This window comes from Dama dama, chromosome 8, assembly GCF_033118175.1.
Source record: "Dama dama isolate Ldn47 chromosome 8, ASM3311817v1, whole genome shotgun sequence".
NCBI classification, from domain to species: domain Eukaryota; kingdom Metazoa; phylum Chordata; class Mammalia; order Artiodactyla; family Cervidae; genus Dama; species Dama dama.
Window position 1 is genome coordinate 37,612,147 of NC_083688.1, and position 20,541 is coordinate 37,632,687.

The window sequence follows — 20,541 nt, forward strand, 5'->3', positions numbered from 1 at the left end:
CTAGCGACAAGTCGAAGCTATCTACTGGGGTATTTACTAAGTGTTCAATACTATATCCTTAGAAAGTACTCTCAAGCCCATAAACGCTCCCTTTTTCAGACTTATAGTCTAGCTCCCCTTCATGAATCAACAAAAATATCCAGACCCACAGTTATTTTCTTAGCTTGTGTTAGTGGATGCTGGCTAACATTTGCAACTCATTGTATTAAGGCTCCTCTCTTCCCTTATCAGGCTCTTCTAGGTAGGGGCATATCCCAAAGGGTCCTCCTTACAATTCGCAAAGGAAAAGCCATACAAAGGAAATGTTCTCTTAAAGGTCAACCACATCAGTAGGCCCTGACAATAAAATCTTATAGAAAATTGCCAATATAAAGAAAGAGGAGTGAACATCACTTCAGATCATGCAAATATTTAAAGGATAGTAAAGAAATGTTATAAACAATTTGATGCCAATACATTCAATATGAGAAGAAATAGACAAAGTCCTTGATTAATACAAGTTATGAAAAAGAATAAACAGAAAATTTAAATGACTCTTTTCCTTCAGGAAGCTGAATTCATAATCAAAACTTTCACACGAAGAGAACTCCAAACGCAAATAGTGTCACTGGTGAATTCTATCAAATAATTTTAAAAGATTTAATACCAATTCTGCAAAAATATTCCTTCAGTATAATCTAATAGAACAATAAATGAGGTCAGGATAATCTAATAGAACAGTAAACATCGTGAATATAACAGTCCTCAATCAAACATTAGCAAATTAAATCCAGAAATATATGGAAAGGAAAATAAGTCGGGACCAAGCGGGGTTTACCTCTGCAATGCAATGTTAGCTTAAATTCCACCCCCCCCCAAATCAACGTACTTCATGATGATTTTATTTTTGAAAGAAGAAATATATGATCATCTCAAAAAATGTGGAAAAGGCCATTGAACCAATCCAACTTAATCTTGAAAAATACTCTTGGCAAACTATGAATAAGAAGAACATCCTTATTCTGATAAGAATCATCTACAAAAATCTATAGCCAGTATCATACTTAATGGTGAATTAATGAATGTTTTCCCTCTCAGATAGGGTACAGGCAAGATTATTCCCTCTGTTCATCTCTGTGCAATATTTTACTATCCAATGAAAGATGGTATAAACAAAATAAAGAACAAAAAACATAACATTCAGAGAAGGAACAGTAGAACTGTCACTATTTGCAGACGTCATGGTTGAAAACACAAAAATCCTAGGAAATCTGTGAAAACCAAAAGTGATTTAACAAAGTTTGTAGGATAGAAGACTAATATACAAAAAATGATCTTTTTCACTGGCAAGCAAAAAATATAAAGTACCTAAAACAAATATAAGGAAATATGAAAGAGTACCACATTGAAAACCATAAAACATTGCTGAAAGAAATTACAGATCTGTTAAATGGAGAACTATAATATGTTCACATATAAGAAGATCTGATTTTAAGATAATATGTTGCAGTGTCTTCCCAAAGAACATCCCAACAGATTTTTTGGTAGAAGTTGAAAAGCTGATTATAAAATTTGTATTCAAATTAACATGATCTAGAATAGCCAAAATAATCTTTAAAGGGGAAAACAAAGTGAAAATACTTATGTTATTAGATTTTTAAACTTAACAAAAAGTCAATAAGGTATTGATGTAAAGATGAGCAAATAGATTGATGTAACTAAGAGACATACCATATTTGATCAATATATTTTTAATACTGCAAAATATATTTTCATGAAGAAAAAACTCAATCCTATTTCACATAACACACAAAAATTAATTTGAGATGGGTCATGGACCAAAACCTAAGTCAAAACTGTAAAGTTTATAGGAGAAACATCGAATATCTTTGTAATCTTGGTGTAGGCAAACATTTGTTAGGACACAAAAAGTAAAGCCATAAAATAAAACTTGATAAAGCAGACTATCAAAATTAAGATTATTAACACCTCTCTTTATAAAACTGGCAAAAATGTTGAAGAGGTATTTCACAGAAGATAATCAGATTGACTGTTTAGCACATAAAATAGTTGTACAATAGAATTAGTCATTAACAAAATGCAAATTAAAACCACAATGACAGAAAGAGAAAAACAAATGTACATTAATGCATATGTACAGAATCTAGAAAAATGGTGCTGATGAACCTATTTCCAGGGCAGAAATAGAGACGCAGACCCAGAGAATAGACTTGTGGACACGATGCAGAAAGGCGAGAGTGGGTGGAAGTGAGAGGAACACTGACGTATATACGCTACCGTGTGTAAAATAGCTAGCTAGTGGGAACCTGCTGTATCACTCACAGAACACAGCTCAGGGTTCTGTGACAACAGAGGGATGGGATGAGGGTTGGGGCGGGAGTGAGGCACAGAGGGAGGAGATATATGTATGCTTAAGGCTTCCCTGGTAGCTCAGATGGTAGAGTCTGCCTGCAACAGACCCGGGTTAAACAAGGGAATGGCTACCCACTCCAGTATTCTTGTCCAGAGAATTCCACGGAGAGAGGAGCTTGGCAGGCTACAGTCCATGGGATCGCAAGGAATTGGACATGACTGAGCAACTAACACACGCACACACACACACACACACACGCACACAGCTGATTCACACTGTTGTACAGCAGAAACCAACGCAATTTTGTAAAGCAATTATCCTCCAATTAAAAATAATTTTTAAAAACATTTAAAAAAAACTATAATGAGATAACACTACACACCCACTAGAGTGACTGATATTAAAAAGAGTTGGTAAAGAATCCACCTGTCATGTGGTAGACCTGGGTTCCATCCCTGAGTTGAGATCCCCTGGAAAAGGGAATGGCTACCTACTCCAGTATTCTGGCCTGGAGAATTCCATGGACTGTATAGTCCATGGGGTTGCAAATAGTCAGACACTGACTGTGCGACTTTAACTTTCACCAATTAGTGAGGCTATAGAGCAAAAGGATCTCATATCATTGGTAAAAGTAAAAATGATAAACCCCTTTGAATATTATTTGGCAGTCTGATAAAACTAAATACATATATCCTCAAATTATGTGAGGATATTAATAGCCACTTATTGAGAGTCAAACTGAACTACTTTCTAATATTGTTCCCTTCACGTGTATTTTGTGTAGCCAAGCAGCCTGCAGGGACCTTGAACTGACACCAGCCCCTCCTGAAGGGGCATGCCCTACAAAACAGCCTACAGGGTCACAAGTAAGTTCCTGATATGGCTCCCTTAATGACCTTGTGATAAGCGCAAGCCTTCCCTTTGTATTTAGATAAGACATCCTCCCTCCATCCCTGCCCCAATACCCCAGGAAATGTTAGTCGCTCAGTCATATTGGACTCTTTGTGACCCCATGGACTATAGCCTGCCAGGCTCCTTTTTCCATGGGATTCTCCAGGCAAGAATACTGGATTGGGTTGCCAATTCCTTCTCCAGGGGATCTTCCCAACTGGGAAGGGATCCAACCAGGGCTTCCCACATTGCAGGCAAATTCTTTACCATATGAGCCACCAAGGAAGCCCAATATTTTTTTTGGTTTGACCAGCCTTAGCTTGGGAATCCCAAAGGCATTCCACCCTAATAAAGGCACACATGTGTGCCCTGCATCCTGCCACACTCTGTCTACCTGCACCCAAACGTGATGTCCCCACGGGCCACTCAAGGCAACTGTGAGTAATAAACTTCTCTCTCTCACGTTCCCTCCCAGTTTCTTGTTGAGCTTTGGCTCACCATCTGATACACTGGGCCTCTATGTAACAAATGTTAATGTAACAGTCAGTCATGATACCACCATACCCACAATAGCTAAAAACTGAAACAACCTAAATGTCCAAAAACAGGAACATAAACAAATTGTGTTATATTCACATGTACCACATATATTGCTGGAATACTTCTCGGCAAATGCATGATACATGATTTCATTTATATGACGTTTGAGAATAGACAAAATTGATGTGTGGTGATAGATAACAGAAAAATGATTCCTGAGGGCAGGAAGAGGAGGAGATTGCCTGGGAAAACAGCACAGGGAACGTTCTATGGTGACAGAAATGTTTTATACACCGATTGTTGTTGTTTGAAATGGATGTATACGTTTACCAAAATCCAGGAAATAGTACATGTATATTTTGTGCATTTCAGAGTATATAAAATAAATGTCAATAAAACTAAAAAAAAAAAAATATTCTTTTTCTCTATCCTGAATCTGGTTCAGAGTTTCTAATCTCATTGCATTTATCTAAAATATAAGTCTGAAGTGTGACAGAAAGAGCAAATATGTAATTTCAACCATAATTCTTGTGTATACATATAGTTTTATCAATAGTCATAGGGTCTTTAAAAGGTTGTTTTCTTTAAGAATCTATTCTAAAAGAAACTCACATGACTTATCTGGAGTCACCGGTTTTGGAGTCACTCTTGGGATCCCACTAAGCATGAAATATAATGGTCTCCGTTTCATTACAGTTGTCTTCCCAACAAACTGATTTTTCTTTAGTATTTGACATTTGTATTTTTTAATTACAAATTTAATGATAATTGCTGCACTAATGGAACCCATACCTACTTAACAAATCTCTTTTTCACACACTCATAGCAAAGAAATATGTCTTCTTTGTTGCATCACTATTTGCTAAATTAATAGGTAATTTAACTTTTAAATTAAAATGAAAATGTTAACTTTTTGCCAAGGATGTAGTCTCTGTTCCCCAAATAAAAAAGACAATTTCTTTTGGTGACTCAAAAATGTTTCTGTTATGAAATATAAACAGTGATGGGCTGAAACCAGTTGCATTGTCAAACCCTCACATCAAACAGTACAAAGCCCTACATTGCTCTGGACAATTCTTCTGGAATCATTCTTGCTGCCTTTCTGTGCCTTGCCATATCTATTTTGTCCATCACCGTATCTGTTTTGTATTTTGCAAGGTCTGTGCCTTCTCCTTTCCATTGGGAGGTACTTGCAAGCAATGGATACAACTACTAATTCCATTTGGACTTCCTTTTTTTTTAATGTACTGGCTCTAGAGATCCACAACTGGTCATTCAAAATGCATCATATGTACATATGTAAAAATCTACATCAAATGTTTCTCAGATCTGTTGTTTCCTTCACAATATATTTATGTTTTAAAATATAAAGTTTTTAAAAATAAATTTTACACAACAAAGAACAGGATTTCACTTAATTTCCAGTTGAAGGTTGAGTCCTGAAATCATTGGAGAACATTGTTAAGGGATGTCATGCACACCACTGGACTTTTAAATGTAGCTTAAAGGAAACCAGACTTTTACATTTTGTTAGAGCAAACCTCTACAGAGCTTGTGAGAGTGATCTATCCATACGCATCTATGTCAGTTAGCTTAAGAGGGATGCACAGGGCAAAAAGGTATTATCCTCCATGGATGAATTGATACTCTGCCACTCTGAATTTTTCTGAAAGTAGGGTTTTTCAGTGTTTATTTTTAAATGACTCATTCTCTGTAGGTTTGTGGGGCTGAATTTATTATTTTTGAACTTGAGAGAATTCAAATCAAGTGTCTCTGAGATTTCCTGTGGTGAGGCGAGCTTCACAATGGCCTTTGGTTATAGTCTGCTCACTGTTGACATTCATTTGATTAAATCCTAATAGCATAGCTAGCAAAAGAAACAAACCAAAAAGCATGTTTGGGATTTAATATCTGGGAAAAGTAACAGAGATATAGGAAGGAATACTTTGTTAATAATCAATTATGTTAAATTACAAATGCATATTTTCTAACTTGCCTTTATTTTATATGAGAAAAGAGTAATGACAGATCACTGCAATAATTTTTAAGACAAAATATTAATTAGTACTTTGGCATAAACCTCTTCATTCAAGGATTATCTTTTCAAATACTATATTAAATCTCTCTAAACAAGTCTTGTCCTCAGAGTGATTTAGTCATTTAGGTGTGAACTAATTTATATGAAATACCTCAGAAGACACTGCCAAATAAGCTGACATTCTACAGCAATTCTCCTAATGAGTTTGTTAGTACAAAGGTATTTTTGTCATAGAATTTTTTAGCTCTACTTAATTGTGAAATATATCTAGGAGAGATAGATGAAAGATGAAATAATAATCATTAATGGAATTCCTTGCTATTACCACCCATATTAAGAGATAGAAAAACACCAGTACTGTAAACATCTCCCTCACTTCCCATCTCTCCTAGATCACATACCATTTTCTGTCTTGTAGTGGTAATTGCTATACTGACTTCTATTATTATAAATTCCTCACTTTTCATCATAGTTTTATCACCACATGTATCACTCAGCAATATTGTTGAATTTTGTCTGATTTTAAAACTCGGTTACACATAAATTCTGACTACATGTTTTGTTCTGTACTTTTAGCTAACATTCTGTTTCTGAGATTAATTTGCATTAACATGCAACTCATTTTATTTCTGCTGTCATATGTTATTCTGCTGCACAAATGCATCATAAACTATTTACCTGGTGTACAATCAATAGATAAATGGGTTATTTTCAGTCTGCAACTATTATAAACGTTATTTTCTTTTCCTTGGTGCACATGTACAAAACCCTGTCTAGGACTGGAATTGCTAAGCGATATTATATGGATATTTTCAACTTATCTAGAGAAGGTAGACTTTTTTGCACCATGGTTGTACCAAGTACACTTGAACCAGCATGTGAAAGGGCCCTTTGTGGCACATCTTCACATCAATGATGCTATCAGAATTTTAAATTTCTGTATTAAAGGGAAATTTTAATTTTCATTTCTGTAATCATTAATCAAGTTGAACAATGTGTCTGTATGTTTATTAGCCATTTGGATTTCCTCTTTTGTGAAAGATTTGCTCAAGTCTCTGCCTATTTTTTATTGTCAGTTAGTATTGATTTTATTCTGTATATTATTGCCCTGGTGCCTCTATACTTATGTTTATTCTGAATAACATTTTAAATGTTATCTTTTTTAAATGTATTTAATTTTTTAAACTAATAATCTGTTGTTAGCTTGTAGAGATGTGTCATTGCAACAACTTTTCATAAATGGATTTGTACCCAACCAGTTTGCAAAACTCTCTTACTGATCTCAATATTCTATCTTCAGATTCTCTCAGAATTTTTTACATACAAAATTATGCTATCTTGGACTTATGATAGTTTTATAACTTCCTTTTTAATATGTATGCTATTTCTTTTTTCTAATTTTAATGCATGACTGAGTGTACCTACCATATATACTAGATGAATAGAAATGGAGGTAAAGTAGAGGCATCAGATTTCCTTGTCCTGTTCTGATCTCAAAGGGAAAGCTTTCAAAGTTTCACCATGAATTTTGCTTTTCTTTTCTTTTCTTTTTCTTTCTTTCTTTTTTTTTTTTTTTGTAGATTATCTTCATCATATTACTGAATTTCCTTTCTACTTCTAGTTTCCAAAGAGTTTTCATCATGGATGTATGTTAGTTTTATTAAACGCTTTTTGCAGCTAGTAAAATGATCATGTGGTTTATTCCACTTATCTTTTCTTATGAAAACTGCATTGTTTATACAATATTAAATCCACTTTGCATGCCTGGAATTAGCAGTCCACAGGGTCCCAAAAGAGACAGACACGACTTAGCAACTAAACAGCAACAACATGATGACATGTGATCATATTTTTCTAATTCAGTGCTGGATCCAGTTCTTCATGGTTTATTAGGGTCCTTGTATCCTTATTCTTAAATGATATTATTCTTCAGCATTTCTTTCTCCGTCTCATTTGTCAAGTTTTGGTGTCATGATCTTGCAGGCTGATGAATAAGTTAGAGAGTGTTTTTTTTTAATTCTCTGGAAGAGATCATGTAAGAACAAAATAATTTCCTTCTTGAATGTTTTGTATCATTCTTGGCCCTCATTGGGGGTAGGGTAAAATTATTATAAGTATGAGAGATTTATTTAGCATTCGAGAGATTTCCTTAAAGCTCATCAATTCATCTAAAATAGCAGCTTAAAAATAATTTCCATTGAACATTTTTTATTGTTGTATAGTAGGAACTCTTCATAACATTTAGTGTGCCATATTGCCAACAGAAAAAATATCTAAATATAGTTTAAAATATGTTCCAGATTACTGTTGGACCTCTAACTGGAATGTAAGTAGGCAGTTGGATGCTACTGGATAATATAGAATATGTCCTTGTTGATTGATAAGTCTTTCTTGTAAAGGAATTTCTTGAAATCATAGAATAACCAAGTTTTTCTTGTATGCACATGCAAAGAGGAGAAGATGATGATTCACTTCCTTCACAGATGTGGAATTAGTTGAGAACCTAATGAAGACCTTGGAGAAGGATTGATAAGAGTTGTTCAAAGACAGCCGTAGCAATGACACATGACATTACATTCACTCTCTGTCAAAAGGAAATAATAGTATTTACATAGACTTACATAGGGCTGAGAAATGCTGGGCTGGAAGAAACAGAAGCTGGAATCAAGATTGCCAGGAGAAATATCAATACCCTCAGATAGGCAGGTGACACCACCCTTATGGCAGAAAGTGAAGAGGAACTAAAAAGCCTCTTGATGAAAGTGAAAGAGGAGAGTTTAAAAGTTGACTTAAAGCTCAACATTCAGAAAACTAAGATCATGGCATCTGGTCCCATCACCTCATGGGAAATAGATGGGGAGACAGTGGAAACAGTGTCAGACTTTATTTTTTGGGCTCCAAAATCACTGCAGATGGTGATTGCAGCCATGAAATTAAAAGACGCTTACTCCTTGGAAACAAAGTTATGACCAACCTAGATAGCATATTAAAAAGCAGAGACATTACTTTGCCAACAAAGGTCCGTCTAGTCAAGGCTATGGTTATTCCAGTGGTCATGTATGGATGTGAGAGTTGGACGGTGAAGAAAGCTGAGCGCCAAAGAATTGATGCTTTTGAACTGTGGTGTTGGAGAAGACTCTTGAGAGTCCCTTGGACTGCAAGGAGATCCAACCAGTTCATCCTGTAGGAGATCAGTCCTGGGTGTTCATTGGAAGGACTGATGCTGAAGCTGAAACTCCAATACTTTGGTCACCTCATGCGAAGAGTTGACTCATTGGAAAAGACCCTGATGCTGGGAGGGATTGGGGGCAGGAGGAGTAGGGGATGACAGAGGATGAGATGGCTGGATGGCATCACTGACTCAATGGACATGAGTTTGAGTAAACTCCAGGATATGGTGATGGACAGGGAGGCCTGGCATGCTGCCATTCATGGGGTCGCAAAGAGTCAGACATGACTGAGCAACTGAACTGATTATTATGTAGAATATGTTTTAAATGTTTTACATATGTAATTTCATTCACTGTTCATAATCCTATAAAATAGGGTTAGTAAAGCAAGAAAAACAAACAAAATAACCACACTGGGATTTGCAACTGGCAAGTCTGACTAGAAGTCAAACCATTAATCCTATTCTACACTGCCTCCAAATACTTTAGTGAACAAACTTTTATAAGAATTTATAAGAATTACATTTCGAGGTCTATAACTGACTCCCTTACTGAATGAACTTTTAATTTTGTGTCAGCATGATTTTATGTCAACATGTTGTTTTTATAAAAGAACTCTCATCAACAGGGTACAATATGAAGCTGACATACTTGGAGTAAATTCGTTTCATCCCTAATGAAAGTAAAAAATAACCCTACACTGGACTAAAACCATGGCTCCCCTAGGCCTTCTACCTTCATCAGTGGAAGAGGAGAGGAGGCCTGTACACCTGAAGTTTCAACTCCATCAGCAGAAATTAATTCAGAACCAGGAACCTTGAAACAAGCCTAACTTTTCCCACTAAGTATATACAACTACTTTTTTTGTCGTTTTTTGGAGAAGGAAATAGCAACCCACTCCAGTATTCTGGCCTGGAGAATTCCATGGACAGAGGAGCCTGGCAGGCTGTGGTCCATGGGTCCCAAAGAGTTGGATACGACTGAGTGACTTTCACTCACTTTCACTTTTTTGTACTACTTTCAAAACATGTTTAAAATGAGATTGTTTCTCGTTAGTTTTATGCTGCTGTGTTGATGATGACACCATCATCATGTCACTGGATTCCTGCAATTGCCTTCTTACTTGTCCCCCCGATTCTGCTCTTGTCTCTTCATTCAGCCTATTAAAAACATGACCAAAAGACTGATCTGATCCTTTGAAAATGTAAGTCAGATGCCTGCTCAAAATTTTCCAAAGATTCTACATTTTACTCAGAACACAAGCCAAGGTCTTTACAGTGATCTTGAAAGCCTCCTGCTCCCCTATTATTCATCTGATTCTTTCTCTGGCCACTCTCCTCCTTACTCACCAGCCCCACTGTTCCTCTTTGTTCCAACAAACCAGACACACCTTATTTTAGGGCCTTTGCAAAGATTGCCCTCCCCACTGGAAATGTTCCTCTCCTGAGATGGCCTCACAACTAACTCTCCAACCTCTTAAGTGTTTGTTCAGATGCTCAATGAGCTTTTCCTTGAGCATCTATTTAAGTCTGCAATTAACTCCCTTCACTCTGTCCCTCAGCACTCTTGGTCACACTTTCCTGCTTTGTACCATCTTTTTTCTATAATGCTGATCGCCATTAACATACTATATAACCTATACATTTATTCTTTTGGTTGTTAATTGCCTGCCCCCTTCTATTATGTGGGGGGATTCATGTGCACCTGTGGCTGATTCATGTAGATGTATGGCAAAAGCCATCACAATATTGTAAAGTGATTATCCTCCAATTAAAATAAATTATTTAATTTAAAAGAAAAAAGAAAGTAATAATCTCTTCAAGCACAAACAGTTTCTCTTTGTCACACATACACAGGTCAGTGCTCCACCCACAGAAGACACTCAATAGATATCTGCTGACAAATTGACTAACTGAATGACTGAATAAAGTAGCTATTATAGAATTTCATTTTCCATCCCATTCATATTCCTTATAGAGATGTCACTTTTCTTTCTGAATCTTAAAAACAAGGAAACTGTTTTAACTCTTCTTTTGACTTTCACCATTAAAGGGTTTGTAATCATGGTGATTTAACTCTGATAAAGATAACTGAGTCACATGTTTCCAGAGGAAAACTATTTAAGGGAAAAAAAAGGCAACATTTGAGAAGAACTTTGGGATTTAGAGATTAACTGTGGTGGAATTCAGAAAGTAAGTATTCATAACAGTAAAAGATTAACCATGGAGGTATTTCATTCCCATGATGGAATAGGCAGTTTAATTATTTTGAGACCTATTGAAATGATGCAAGGTTTTAAAACACATTTGTCTAGTAAATAATACCTTTCTGTTAACGTGATCTTCATCAGAGTGATCTGTTAATTTATCTATTAAAATGAAAGATAATCTGGAAAACAAATACAAGGCAAATAAATGTGATTTTCAGCCCTCTTCCATGCAAGAAGAGAGCTCAATACAACTACTCCAGCTGTATATTCATATTGATGCCTGACTTCAAATCTTATTCTATTATGAAATAAAGTAATATCTCAAGGATGTTCCCTGGATTTAAATAGCTCAAACCATTCAATTTATAGAGAAATGAGTGATTATATGAGCTACGTAGTTATTTGCCTAATTAAAAACATAACTGACTCGTTTTAAATATTCTCTGCCACACTATCCTTTGAAAAATAATATTAGTTACTCTCTCAACTTTTACTTGATAAATTTTCTTGCATTTTCTTTTAATTCTAAGTTAACTTTAAGCTAAATTCAGTATTTTTATTTTCCTTCTTCAAAAAACAGGCTTCTGATTTTGAGTTTGCTTTATAGAATTGCATATTTAGTTTACCATGATAGAGATTCACAGATAAAAACAGGTTAATTAATTGGCACACATTTTCCTCCAGGATTCAAAAATACTTTGATGTCTATGCCATGGGGTGATTAAGACATGGATACTGGTAATTCGACGTGCACTGACAGATAAGAACCTGACTTGTACTAAACTCTGGTTTCCCCACACTTTTTTTCTCTTGGGTTTGATTGACTTCTTTTTAAGGACCAAGTTTAGTAGAATGAATGTGTCAATAGCAAAAAAATATATTATATTTTGGTCCTTGGTTGAAAAATTTCAGAAATTATAAAATATAATGAAGATTCATATCCTTTAATTTCTTCCCTGTCTTTTAGTCTCTTCCCCTCACCCTTATGTTAATGTCAGAATTTCTTTCTGATGAACCTATTTTCAAAGACTAGAGATCCGTGGAATCCGATGCCTTCATTCTAACATCTGTTTTTCAATGCCTTGCAAGTAGATGATACTTTATACATTTTTTTGGATACTCTATACTTCATAATATTTGGAACAAATAAACTCAAGCGAGAGATTGATAGCTAACCCATAAACACATCAGAGATGTCCAAGGAGAGTGTGGGATAAATGATGAAGATTACTGTGTGTTAGGGGGACGTGCCTGGTGGTCCAGTGGTTAAGAATCCACACTTCCAAGGCAGGGAACATGGATTTGATCCCTGGTCAGGGGACAGATCCCACATGCCACATTGTGTGGTCAAAAAAAAAAGATTGGCGAGGGTATGGCTTATGAAACAGATAAGAGAGGCTCCTGTTGATCTAATAAAAATAAATTGATGAAAAAAATTAAAAGATAAATCAATTGAAAATAAACATGGAGAAAAGTTGTACTATCTGGTAATCATTAAGAGCTTCAATTGCATAGAGTCAAGAGGTCAGTTGCAAATATTTAGAAAAGCTCAAGGTCACTTTCACATGCTATCTTCTTATTTGCTGATTGTACCCATTCACCTATCAAAACAAGTCAGATAAGGAAGAGTCCAATTAAAGACTTCTGGAACTGTTATAATTTTCAGTGTGTGAGACCAGAAGTATAACTTGGCAAATTGAGAACATAAAATGCTTCTTACTCTATTCATTGGTCTAACACATCCGTAACCCTTTGCCCAGTCTTCAGAATAAATTTCCATCCCAAATATGGGAAGACAACAGAAACTTGCTCCTCAACTTCCAATAAAGAAGGATTCAAAGGGAGAGATTGTTTTTCCCCTTAGAGATTTGTCCTTGTGATATTTTCCAGTAACTGGTATGATTGGAGATATTTGTCAAGGAGTTGTTTGAGAGAAACCCTTTATAAAGCTTGAAATGTGAGAATCAGGGCTATTTTGAGAAATCTATGGACAATTTGTTAACATGTTCAGTATAAAACCGGGACTTCTGGTTGCATGGATTCTTAAATAATAGCAATTTATTCATGCTTTAAACAAAGAGCTGATATAGCAAAGGCCGAGAAAAAAGACATGTCAAAAAGGGAAACTTTTTTTACATCAGCAGTTGGTTTCTAAGTCAGTTCAAGTAGCTTATTTAACAAGATGCAGGCTGAAGAAAGTTTGAGAATATTTACACTGAACGTGCAATTATTTTCTTCCTATAACATGTGTGCCCCTAGGGAGATGCTGCCAGGCTTGCCAATTGATGGACTTCTCCGTTAGCCAAGACAAACAGAATTTTGATGAATATTTTTTTACTTCAGCTAAATTGTTTACAGCACTTTAGATGTAAATAGCTTACCTCTTGGAGATATAACATGACCCTCTGACAAAAAGGAGGTAGTTTCTATTTCATTTTATTTCTTGATTTTGTGTTTATGGGTCATGAGAAAAGGAATCATGTCCATGTTTTTCCTTTTTATTATGAAAATTTTGACTGTTGCTAAGTCATGCTCGACTCTTTTCTACCCCATGGACTATAGCATGCCAGGCTCCCCTATCTTTCACTGTTTCTTGGAGTTTGCTCAAATTCATGTCCATTGAGACAGTGATGCTATCTAACCACCTAATCCTCTCCTGCCCACTTATTTTGCCTTCAATCTTTCCCAGCATCAGGAAATAAGTCAGCTCTTTATATCAGGTGGCTAAATTATTGGAGCTTCAGTTTTGGTATCGGTCCTTCCAATGAATATTCAGGTCTGATTTCCTTTTGGATTGACTGGTTTGGTCTCCTTGCAGTCTAAAGGACTCTCAAGAGTCCTCTCCAGCACCACAATTCAAAAGCATCAATTCTTGGGCATTCAACCTTCTTTATAATCCAGCTCTCATATCTGTACATGACCACTTGAAAAACCATAGCTTTGACTATACAGACTTTGTCAGCTAAGTCACATCTCTGTTTTTTAATATGCTGTCTAGGTTTATTACAGCTTTTCTTCCAAGGAACAAGTGTCTTTTCATTTCATGGCCACAGTCATGGTCCACAGTGATTTTGGAGCCCAAGAAAAGAATATCTGTCACTGCTTCCAGTTTTTCCCCTTCTATTTGCTATGAAGTGATGGGACCGGATGCTATGATCCTAGTTTTTTGAATATTGGATTTTAACCAGCTTTTTCATTGTCCTCTTTCACCCTCATCAAGAGGCTCTTTAGTTCCTCTTCACTTTCTGCCATTAGAATGGTTACATCTGCATATCTAAGGTTACTGATATTTCTCCCGGCAATCTTAATTCCAGCTTATGCTTCCTCCAGCCTGCATTTCACATGATGTACCCTGCACATAACTTAAATAAGCAGGGTGACAATATACAGCTGTGTCATACTCCTTTCCCAATTTGGAACCAGTCTGTTGTTCCATGTCTGGTTCTAACTGTTGCTTCTTGACCTGCAAACAGGTTTCTCAAGAGGCAGGTAATGTGGTCTGGTATTCCCATCACTTCAAGAATTTTCCACAGTTTATTGTGATCCACACAGTCAAAGGCTTTGGCATAGTCAATGAAATAGAAGTAGATTTTTTTCTGGAATTCTCTTGCTTTTTCTATGATCCAACAGATGTTGGCAATTTGATCTCTGGTTCTTCTGCCTTTTATAAATCCAGCTTATACATCTGGAAGTTCTCGGTTCACAAGCTGCTGAAGCCTAGCTCGAAGGAAAACTTTGATACATGTTTGGAAGTACAGAGGAAGGCATAATGACACAGCTTCAACAATTTTCATCTCCCAGGCATTTTTGTCTCACATATACCCCTTCTCAGTATGCCATTGTGTGGATGCACCATGCTTTATTGAATGAATTGACTGTTGATGGACTTCTGTGAGGTTTTCTGGTTTTTTTGCTTGGCACTCACAAACAGTGCTCTCATGAATAGCTTTATACATATGACTTTTTTATGTTTTCTGTGGGTAGATATCTGACTTGGGATTTCTCTGAGACAGGCTAAAAGCAATTCTTATTTTGCTAGATATTGTAGGTTATTTGCAAATATGACCTCAACTATTCTCCTATCTATATTTACATGCCCTGGCCTTAGTCTCTGTGACTCCTCCCATCAACTGATAGAGTCTATTTCCCCACTTATTGCATTAGCTAGCCTTGTGCCTTGCTTTGTGGTGTAGAATGTGGTGAAAGTGATCACGTGCAATTTTGATCCCATGCATCAAATAGCCTTGCTATACCTCTGCTCTCTCTCTCGGGATCCTTGCTTCCAAGAGATGAACAAATTCAATCAAGCCTATTGAAGGACAAAACAACCCTTAGATAAGAGCTAAATCAACTTGCTTCTCTCAGCCAATGCCCCAGAAACATGAGATGGTCCAACTATGGCCAGCCAATTCAATCTTCAACTGATTATTATCTCTAAGTAGTGAACTAAGCAAACAGAACCAAGCAAAGACCTGAAGAACTACTCAGCTGAGTGCAACCTAAATTTCTAATCCATAGAACTGTGAACTGAATATATGGCTATCATTTTAAGCTCTTAAATATAGTGTATACATTAATTATAGCTGGTGTAGTTTGTTATCCAGCAATAATTAATTTATACACTGCATAACTACCAGATTTTCTTGTCAGTATATCTTACCATTTTGTAATCCCAACAATAATATTTGAGAGAAAAAATACTCCTGCCATAGAGTATGTCTTTGAAATTTTGGACTTTTCCCATCTAAAGGGTAAAAAACAATATATCAATGCTGTCTTATTTGCATCTCTCTTATTAGAAATGAGGTCAAATGTCTCTTCAGATGATTAAGTATCACTCAATTTGTGATTTCATCAAAACTTTGCTTTCCTGTATACCATTAGCATGTTTATTAGAGCATGTGAACACATTCAACAAAGGAATAGAAACTAATTTAAAATCAAGACTTAAGGTAAGCTTCCCAAAATTTTTGTCTTATTTATTAAATTCCTTATATCTTCACCTCCTAATGAATTGTTTTTTCAAGAGTTAATGGACTCTATTAATTTCATGAAAACTTTTTTCAATAAATAGGCTTATTTATTGAATAAGAAAAAGAAGATAAATCAAGATTGTTTATTCTCCATGGAAGAGGATTACTCTGAAAAACCCCATTTAGGACCAAATCAGAAATTTCCAGTTCAAATTTAATGCAATGTGCATACAACATACATTGCTGTTGTTGTTTAGTCCCTAAGTTGTGTCCAACTCTTTGGTGATCCCATGAGCTGTAACCCGCCAGGCTCCTCTGTCCATGGCATTTCCAAGGCAAGAACACTGGAATGGGTTGCCATTTCCTTCTCCAGGGATCTTCCTGACCCAGAGATTGAATCTGCGTCTCCTGCTTGGCAGGCGGATTCTTTACCACTGAACCACCTGGGAAGCCCATACATATGGTGTGTACTTAATGGTTTTGTTCATCCCAAAGTATTAGAAATCCAACTCACTCTAGTGGTTAGAGTAAATCAAATTAAATACCAAATTTTCCTCCTTCTAAGTTAACTTGCCAAGTTATACAGAAAAGACACAAGCACGCAAATAGTGTAGGAAAAGAAACAGAGTTTATCATGCTCATATCCTTCTTTTCTAAGAGCCACAGAAAGCACGGACTGTGGGCAAATCTGTGAATTGGGAATCTGGGTCATCCGCTCCAGGGAAGTCAACCACATGTACATCACCACCTTTCTGTGCCCTCCTCTATCTTATCCCAGTAAGTAGGAACCATCTGCTTATTCATCTCTCTCTTTAGGGCAACTGGACAGCACAGTTTTGTTCAGCTAAATATCCCCAACCATTATTCCAGTACCTGAAACAATAGACATCTAACAAATATTCATTAAGCTGAAATAAACAGTAACTGTTAGCATAATTTGTTGTCCAATTTAATAGTAGTTATCAATATAGAAATATATCACATAACTTTCAGATCTCGCTACATAAACAAGGCCCAACTCAAATATACTTATGGGTTTTACAGACATTCATATATGTGTCATTTACATAGTAAGGCCAAGGAAGGAAGGAAGGGCTTAATACATTGTAATGAAGACCCTATGAATTATAAAATTCTTTTATAATCATGATTTCACAATGAAAAGGTCCTGATGTTGACATCATATAAGAGAGGGAGATGGAGTATATGCAGGAAAGAAAATGGATTCTTTCAGAAGGAGTAATATTGAAACATATTGGTTTTATGGACATAGGATGTGGAGCATTTTCTAAATCACTTTCTCAAGACCTACACTTTCTCAGCTCATTCATAACTGGAGAAAGGACATGATACTCTTCCCAGTCTATGAATTTATATATGTGTATTTCATGTCCTTGTCATTAATTGCTCTTAGGTGCTTTGCTGTTTCACAAAATGATGTTCAAGATTACTAACAACTTAGCCCCAATAACAATGGTATATTGAAGTCTGAAACTTTCACCCAAAGTGATGCAGTTTTTGCTCAGAGGAGTGAGGCGGGGTCAGAAGTATCTGATTTTAATTCCTTGTGCCTCTACGCACACCCATGTGATCTTGGGCTTACTAACTCCTCAAACTCTTAGTTTCCTCATCTAGAAAAATGGGAAATTTAAGATGCCATAAATGAATCTGCCAAGCAGGTGCCAGGTGAAAACTGGGTGTTCAATAACTGTGGGTGACTTTCCCACCTCCCTAAAAATGATCATCCTATTAATGTGAGGATTCATGACAAATCACATCTAAGGCACTGAAAAATACAACTCATCAAACTGTAGATGACTGACACTGGTTTGAACTTGGACAAGTTGCTTAACCTCTGAGCCTCTGTTTCCTATTCAGTAAAATGGGGATATTGAGAGAAGTAAAAGCATCTGCCAGAGTGCCTGGCATAGAGTAACAGTCAAATGAATGTCAATTTCTTTTTTTTATTTAGAATTAGTGTACTTGAAATTTGTAACTGACTTAGTAGTTTGATAGGACACAGGAAAACTAAAAATTAACTTACTATAGTTGGTTTTCCCTGATCTGCCATCACTGAGTGAAAAATAAGAAAAAAAAATAGCTTAGAGTAAAAATTCTTGGTTCCCTGAACTCTGATAATGCTTCACGACATTACTAAAAGGATTTCACCCAATGCATTTGTATTTTAAATTCATCAATAAGTTGTTTCACAGCCCAGGAAATGTTCTCATAGTATAGTAAACTCAGGGTTTAGCATCCACTTTTAAAATGTCGCTTGTGCCAGCCCTGTTCTTTTTTTTTTTTATTTTTGTACCAGAAACATGATGGAGAAGAAAGGAAAGGAAATAAGCCCTCCCTAAGGGGTTCTTCAGGGAGAGGACAGACAGTGAGCATTTGAACCGAAACCTGGTCTGATCTGAGAAACAAAACCCTGGCTTATTGTCTTTTAGCCACAACCACTCTAGTTGGTCATTATGATGCAACACGAAACAAGTGCTGGAAGGAAATGGAAATCTCCCTTTTAGGGATCAGGGAATAAACACTGACGCAATGACTATGCATTCAGCAAAAAGAAACCATCTCTTTCAGGATAAAAACTGTGACTGAACACAGAGGAGTGAGTGATTCGCTTAAGAGTTCACTGTAAAAAGAAAAAAATTTACTTCCTTTTTTCATCAGGAACTGTAAAGTTCTGTTCCAATGACCCCTCTAGAAGCAGCAAGCTGGTGAGTGATGGAAGGGTCTAAAAAACCATGCTTTTTGTCTGATGTGCTTGTGCTCACTCCATCAAAGGATCCAAGACTGAAAAGATGGTCAGTTGTGAGACAATGATTTTGTCCTTAGAAAATCAGATAAAAACAATAATACAATAATTTTAAATATATAACCACACAGTTTATTTTATGTTTACCTTATTAGTTATTAATCATTTGTTCAAGTCCTAGTTATACCTTCCCTCTTCTTTCCCCCACAAATGATGTGTCAGATCCAGTCTCAGCATGTTCTAAGACTCAAATCAAAACTAGGTGAGCTGATGGTTCCTTTGAAATTGAAATCTGCAGGTTTTTTTTTTTTTTTTTAAGAGTGACTAGTCCTTGATTTATCAAAATTTATTAGGGTAAAATTTTATTCATATTCTTAACCAAATTGGACGTGACAAACCTATTCTATTGTAGGATTATTTGTTGTCAGTCTTCTCAATAGCCATTCCTCTGAATTTCCTGACTGTGAAGCTTCTGGCAGTGTAATAAATATTATTCTTGACAACAGCACCTCCAGTTACTCTTTTTTGCTTCTCATAGAATTCAGATTTTGTTCTAGCATTTAATCCTCCTGCATTTGGTCTTTATTAGTCCCAGAAAAACAAAACCAATAGGATTTAAACAGAAAGTGAGATTTATTTTGAGGAATTGGCTAATGCCACTATGAAGAGTATCGGCAAATTTGAAATGGTGGGGAAAGCCGGAAGGCTGGAAATTCAGATAAGTTGTGGTCTTAAGTAGAAATCTGAGATGCATGCCAGCAACTAAAACTCGGGCAAGATTTCTGTGTTGCAGTCTTGTGGTAGAATTCCTGCTTTAAGAAACCTCAATCTTTGTTCTTAAGGCCTTTAAATGTTTGGATGAGGCTCATCCACATTATGGAGGGTAATCTGCTGAAGTCAACTAATTGTAAATGTTTAATCACCCATAAAATTCTATCATCACAGCAATATCTAGACTGATGTTTGACCAAACTAAGCACCATAGCCTAGCCAAGTTGACACATAAAACTAATCATCACACTGCCCATAGGACTTAAGGAAACTAATCTTAGCATGGTTCATGGCATTTTCGCTTTTCCAGGCTTGTTATAAAAAGGGAGGTATTTTTTTCTCAGTTGCTGCTGATAGACATCTTGAAATCTCATAGGAAATCAGCGTGATAATAAAGCCAACCCTTGAAGAGTTGTAAAGAGACGGAGCCATATTTTATCTGAACCATGCCTGGCTCCTACCTTCTCTCTGACTTTCTATTGTTAATACATATGTTTGCGCTCTGTTGCTTCAGTTGTGTATGACTCTTTGCGACCCCATGGACTGTAGCCTGCCAGGCTCCTCTCTCCATGGAATTCTTCAGGCAAGAATACTGGAGTGGGTTGCCATCACTTCCTCCAGGGGATCTTCCCCACCCAGAAATCAAACTCACATCTCTTATGTCTGCTGCATTGGCAGGCAGATTCTTTACCACTAGCACCACCTGGGAAGCCTCTATTATTAATATATGTGATTTACAAACGTCTTCATTGTTTAAGCTAATTTCACTTGGAATTTTTCTCACATTCAGTCAAAAGCAACCTAACAGTTACAAGGAAGGACTAGTATTTCT